The following is a 7,261-nucleotide window of genomic DNA, read 5'->3' on the forward strand; positions in this document are numbered from 1 at the left end:
GTTTTGACTTTTAATACTGGAACCTTTTCTCTAAATTCACCAGCACAATTCTCCACCAACTGGGAGAACTTTCGGCATATTTTAAATTCAAAACCCCTTCCTCCCTTCAAAAATAATAGCAATGATGACACTGAATTTGCAGTTGGAAGTCTAGGAAAAATTCTCACGGATTCGCTCGCAGAAGTCTCAAAACCAAAATTTAACAAACCACCAGAAAAGCTTCCTTTCGAAATCCAAACCAAAATTAAACTGCGAAATTACCTGCGAAGAATTTGGCAACGTTCTCGCGATCCTCAAGTGAGAACGGAACTTCGCAGAATCCAGGATGAGATCAAAGGGTTAAAAGTAGGTCACTTCGAGCAACAGCGAGCTAGTCAATTAGAGAACCTAGACACGCAAGGCCTCTGGCGCCGCTCCTCCTTTATCAGAAAACCATTCTCCCCGATTCCCCCCCTCAGAGGGGGGACGGGAGAACTCGCTCTTGCTCCCATTGAAAAGGCGGAAACTTTGGCAGATAGCCTACAGGACCAGTTCGCCCCCCACGCGGACGCGTAGCTGGCGAACCCCCCACTGACTCAATTCGTCACATATCAGCTGGAGAGCTCCTTATCGCAACAACACGTAAACAACCTGCAACCCGTTCGGCCCACGGAAATCATGGAATTCATGAATAACCTTAAGCCGAATAAATCGCCAGGATTGGATTTAATTACAAATCGCATGATTAAAAACCTCCCTTTTAGATTTATTTTATATTTAACTTTTTTAATAAATAAATTAATGGAACATTGTTATTTCCCCGATTGCTAGAAAACAGGTGTGGTTGTCCCTATTCCAAAACCAAACTCTGATTTGACTTTACCTCAAAATTTCAGTCCCATCTCGCTACTTAGTAGCTTGAGCAAAGTGTACGAATCTGTACTTCTCAAACGCCTGAATCAATTTCTCAGCGACAAAAATATTTTAATTTCCGAGAAATTCGGATTTCGTAAAAATCTGTCGACGAAACACCAGCTAATTCGTGTTACATAATTGATTCACAGTGGCTTTGTGAAGTCCCAAACCACAGGTGCACTTTTTCTGGACGTAGCCAAAGCCTTTGGTAAAATTTGGCACGAAGGGCTTTTATTCAAGTGCATGCGACTTGGATTTTCGGCGCAATTTGTCAAAATTTTACGCTCGTACCTACTTTCTCGTAATTTTCGGGTACGAGTTAATGATGTAATTTCTTCCCCCAGACCAATCCGAAGCGGTTTTGCGCAAGGAAGTTTACTCTCTCCAACTCTTTTTAACATTTATGTTAACGATCTACCTAGAGCTAGCAATTGTCACTTAGCAATTTTTGCAGACGATACCGCCATTCTTACACAGCATAGATATCAAACATAGTCATAGCAAACATTCAACAGTACATGACCATTTTGCAGTGCTGGCTCATCGGCTGGAAAATAAAAGTCAACCTAAGTAAATGCGCGTGCCTCCTATTTACTAAAAAAGTGAATATGCCTGACCTAGCCCCAATCCAAATATTCGGCCAACCCGTCCCCTTTGTAAATGAATACAAATACTTAGGGTTAGTTTTAGACGCAAAATTAAGCTTTAATAGTCATATTAAAGCAGCCCTCTCCAAAGCTACCAAAATGAGTTGTAAACTCAACAGCTTAATTGCTCCATGGAGCCAGCTATCGATTAGGCTCAAGCTTCTGCTCTACAAAGCCATTTTAAGACCAATACTGATGTACGGCTCTCAAATATGGGGGGCGACATCAGCCACTAACATCAAGAGGTTGCAAGTTTTTCAAAACAGACAACTGAGGAAAATAGTGAACGCACCTTGGTACGTCAGAGGAAAAATAATACATAACGACCTCAAAATTGAACCTGTTTCGGAATTTATTAAAAGAACGTCAATTAAGTTTGAAAAATTACCCCAGATTCGCAACGAGTTACTCAACCTACCTGCATACGATCCTGCTTTACCCAGCTCTAGGAAAAGACCTAGAGCTGCAATTGATAATGTCTACATCAATTTCCCAGCCGTAAAAAAGCTGAGGACATCGTAACTCTGTTGCCAATCTGGTGGCTTAAAATTCTCAAAATTATTACTGTTTAGGCCCTAGATAGCTACGATGTGCTACACGCGTGAAAATTTTCTGTAATTTTTTATTCAGCCCAGTTATGATCAGTCCCCCATAGAAAAAAGGCACGTGCAACGTAAATCCATTAAAAGTATCTATTTACCCCATAAATAATCTTTTTATTATTTTAATTAATTAAATTAGATCAAATATTGAAAAATATGTATAAATTAAATTAATTACCAAATTTCATGACGTTAGAGCTTTACTGCGCTCGTCTAAACTAGCTCAATTAAATTTAACTTTCCCTAAACTAACAAATTAAAGTATCTATTCCAAATTATGATGTGGAGGTGCTCGTGACCACTTTGTCACATCGCGGAACTCCGAAACATCACGACGTTGCCGTTGTTCATCTTAATCCAGGAGTGCATTAAGGAGAATGAGTTTTCTTTCCTCTTTGGAAGTAGTTCCCTTTAATTTAGCTGCAACTGAAAGTAATCCTGGAAATTCTTTCAGAAGATTTCTTATTTCTCTTAACGTTTCTATTAGTTCTTTCATTTCCAGGGTGTTGGTTTGTGGGCTGTGATCTGCTGAAGTTGGGGTAGGATCAGGTATCTGTTGTTGGGGCTGGGGTCTCTGTCTGGGTGTAGGAGGATTTTGAGCTGCTTCTACGATTTTTTCAGCATTACTTTTCCTATTTTTGATTGATTGATTGATTGATTGATTGAGTTTTATGGCGCAAGAGCCATGTTTGGCCATGCTGCGCCAATCTAATGGTAGAATTATAAAAATGTTTATAAAAGATTCATTTATTAAAAAACAAGATCAGCGGTGTAAAGATAAAAACACATGCAAAAAGATGAAACAAATACAAATAGAGTCGAAAATGTGATTCATTAGAAAGCAAAACAGAAGTAATTCATTTAATCTTTTATAGCACAAAAGGAGAATAAAAATGCTAAATACAAGTGAAAAAACTTATAGCTTTTAAAAAATTAAAAATATTTGGGTGGTATTTTTCACCCACCAGGTCTTGTAATGTTAAAGATGCCGAAGTAAAAAAACGTGCACGATAAGAATTAAAAACAGGACATTCAATTAATACATGATGAACAGTAAAAGAAACTTTGCAACTGTTGCACTTAGGCGCATTTTCTCCAAATATGAGATGTTTATGGGTGAAGCGTGTATGCCCTATACGGAGACGAGTCAATTTGACATCCATCTCACGTATAGGATGAACAGGCCACAAAGCAATGTCCGTTTTAACAGAATGCAATTTATTTCCGATCTGCAGATCCCATAACTTTTGCCAGTTAAAAGAGAAGTGATGAACAATGGACCTTTTGACATCACAAAAGGGAAGAGCCATGCACAAAAATGTCGATGCAGATTTAGCAGCCAAGTCTGCCCTCTCATTTCCAAAGATGCCGACATGACTCGGAATCCAACAGAAAATTATTTGAAACCCATCATTCTGCAGCAATCGCAAAGTAAACAAAATTTTAATAGCAATCGGATGTGTCCGATTGTTGTAATGCGAAAGTGTCTCCAAAGCACTCATACTATCGGTGTAGATAATAAATTTACGCTGAGTAGATGGTGAAATTTTCTGTAGAGCACAGAAAACTGCCACCAACTCAGCAGTAAAAACAGAGCAACAATTATGAAGACGGTGGCTCAGTGTATCAGATGGAAATATTATGCCACAGCCGACATGACCATCTGATTTCGAGCCATCCGTGAAAATTGGATGAAAGGAAGAATACTGATTGCGATGGTAGAAAAAAATCTGTTGGAAAACCACAGGAGCAGTTGAGAATTTATCGAATCCAATGAAAGGATTCAAGTAAGAAAACTGTGGGATATCCCAGGGTGGGATACTATAGACATCAACAGCTTTAACACGAATCGTGTTAAAGTCCGAGTCATGAAGGAGCAATTTGGCTCTCTCACAAAATGGAAGGATGTGAGAAGGGCGGGCATTATAAAGTCGACGAAGACCTACTGGCAATGACATTTCGCTCAAAGGATGTTTCAGAACAGATTTCGTTCGAAAATAAAATGTGGCAGACAATTTCTGTCGCCTTAAAGAAAGGGGTAGTTGGTGACATATAATATATAGGCTTTCAACTGGAGATGTCCGGAACGCACCAGAGCAAATGCGCAATGCTGAATGATGGATGGTATCCAATCGCCGCAAAACAGATGAGCGGGCGGAACCATATACCATACATCCATAATCTATCCGAGAGAGAATGATTGCCTGATAAATACGGAGAAGGGAGGTTCGATCGGCACCCCAAGATGTTTTTGAGAGAACTTTTAGAATATTTAATGATTTCTCACACTTCTTCCGCAAATATAATATATGCGGAAGGAAGGTGAGTTTCCGATCGAAAATTACTCCCAAAAACCGTACTTCATTCACCACAGGAATTTGAATATTCTTAACTCGAATACATGGATCCTGGTGAACGTTTCTTTTCCGACAGAAGTGAATGCAGCTGCTTTTCTCTGGGGAGATAGTGTGGCCATTGTTATTGCACCAAGCTACCACTCTGTTTACTGCGTTTTGCAATTGTCGCTCTATTAGTGCCATGTTACTACCTTGGCATGAGATCTGCAGATCGTCAACATAAAGGGTTCCATTTACAGTTGAAGGCAAATGATTTAAAATTTGGCTAAGATGAATAATAAAAAGTGTGACACTGAGGACACTTCCTTGTGGAACTCCCTCAGCTTGAATAAAATTATTAGAATAAGAGTTACCGACTCGAACTCGAAAAGAACGTTGTGTTAAAAAATTTTGTAAGAATATAGGCAAGTTACCTCTAAAACCTAAATTAAAAAGTGTGGAAAGTATGCCATAGCGCCAGGCACGGTCATACGCTTTCTCTATGTCAAAAAATACTGAAACATTGTGGTTCCTCCTAACAAATGCGTTGCGAATTTGGGTTTCCAATAATATGAGGTTGTCAAAAGTAGACCGACCTCTACGGAAACCACTCTGCAACGGGGAGATGCATCCTTGTTTCTCTAATTCAAAAATTAGACGCTTGTTGACCATACGCTCGAAGGTCTTACAAAGGCAATTTGTAAGAGCAATCGGCCTGTAGTTCAGAGGGACAGATGGTTCTTTGCCAGGTTTTAAGATGGGAATCACAACAGCTTCTCGCCATTGTGAAGGGTATTTCTGCTCAGTCCATATTCTGTTAAATAATATCAACAGATTGGAAAGGGAAATGGTATTCAAATGGCGAAGCATGTTATACGTGATTCCATCTGGTCCAGGGCAGGTATCATGAACCTGAGACAAAGCCATGTTTAGTTCATACATCCTGAATTCACAGTTATAGGGAATGGCACTTCGGGCATTGAAGCGCAAAGGCAACTGTTCCGCTCGATTCTTAATTGCCAAAAAATCAGGGCTGTAAGAATCGGTTGCGGAAACTTGCGCAAACGCTTGGCCAAGTGTGTTAGCAATGTCTAATGGGCTCGAATACATCGTATTACCGGTTTTTAAAACAGGAATAGAAGTTTCTTTATAGATCCCATTAGCAGCTTTTACCTTCTTCCATAAAAGTTTACTGGAGGTAGAAGATGTAATGGTTGAAACAAATTTAGTCCATGCTTCCCTCTGACTGCGGCGCCGAATGCGGCGAGCTAGCGCTTTCGCTCTTTTAAAAGCAATCAAGTTCTCAGTCGTCGGGTACCTTCTAAATAGATTCCAGAGTTTTTTCTGTTTATTATGACTGTCGCGACAGGCTTCATTCCACCACGGTCTACGAAATTTTCTTAGACGTGGGTAAGTTTTTGGAATGGTGGCGTTAGCGGCGTTCATTATCGTATCAATGACATTTTGTAAGGCTTTCGAAATGTCTGCATTACTGACCATGGCCTCATTGATAACTGCTAGTTGGGAAAATGTATTCCAGTCTGCCCGCTGGAATAGGAAACGCGGAGGACAAATAGTCACACCGCCGCTATCAGCGTGGGAGATTATTAGGGGAAAGTGATCGCTATTGTGCAGATCATCCCCAACTGTCAAATTCAACAACGGTAGCAGTTCAGGAGTGCATATAGCTAGGTCAAGACAATGGAAGCTACGTGTGGGCGCATGGAAGTACGTTTGCTCATCATTATTGAGCAGACAGAGACAGTTATTAGCAATAAACTGTTCGATCTGCTGCCCTCGAGAGTTTGTACTATCCGAGCCCCAAAGAATACTATGTCCATTGAAATCGCCGAGTATAATAAATGGCTTAGGAAGCTGTCTCACTAAGGTATCAAGATCCAGTTGACGTATAATATCATGAGGCGGAAGATAGATACAGCAGACTGTGACCAAAGATCGTATATGAACCTGTACAGCCACAGCCTGAAGAGTGGTATGCAAATTGAGAGGTGTGCTTGGATAAAGGTTTGATGTGAAGATGCAGACACCCCCAGAACCATGAGATCCAGTGCCTGCATCTTTCCGGACACAGCTATATCCGCGTAATTTGATGGGAATGGTAGGCGTCAAGAGGGTCTCTTGAACACCAAAACAGATGGGATGAAACTGGTTAAAAAGTGACTTGATATCCTGAAGTTTGGAACGAAGGCCGCGACAATTCCACGAGAGGAAGGTACCCATTAAGATCGTTTTTTTGAAGGAGAGTAACTAAAAGCCTTAGTTTTAGTTGCCACAGATTCGCAACTCATCTCAAGCTCATCTTCATCCTCTGAGGGGTGCAATTTAAAATCGGGGCTACTTATTTTGTCCCCAAAGATGGTCGTTAAATCCTTTTGGACAATACCTTTTGCCGCCAGTCCAAGGGCGACTGAATTTCGTGAGGAGGATTTTTTTAGTTTCAATGGGAGATCTACTTGTGATAGGCCACGTTTAGCTAGCTTTAATGTCTGCGAGTTCTTTAGTTTTTTCTTTGGACCTTTTCTTGAAATCGATGGTTCTGTTTTATGAATTTCTGGAATACTTTTAGTAGATTTATCAGTATCTGAATCGGATGTTTTTTCGGGAGGGTTAATTTTAACTGTTTGTTTCACACAATTTTGGCATTTGCAGTTTGTGCAAAAGTTTTTTTGTACAACTGAAGCATAGCTGACACCAGGAGTAGGTGTTTGAGTTAGAATCCTACGTCTGGCTTCGGGGTATGATAAATTTTCCTTTATTTTGA

This window comes from Argiope bruennichi, chromosome 11 (assembly GCF_947563725.1).
Source record: "Argiope bruennichi chromosome 11, qqArgBrue1.1, whole genome shotgun sequence".
NCBI classification, from domain to species: Eukaryota; Metazoa; Arthropoda; class Arachnida; order Araneae; family Araneidae; genus Argiope; species Argiope bruennichi.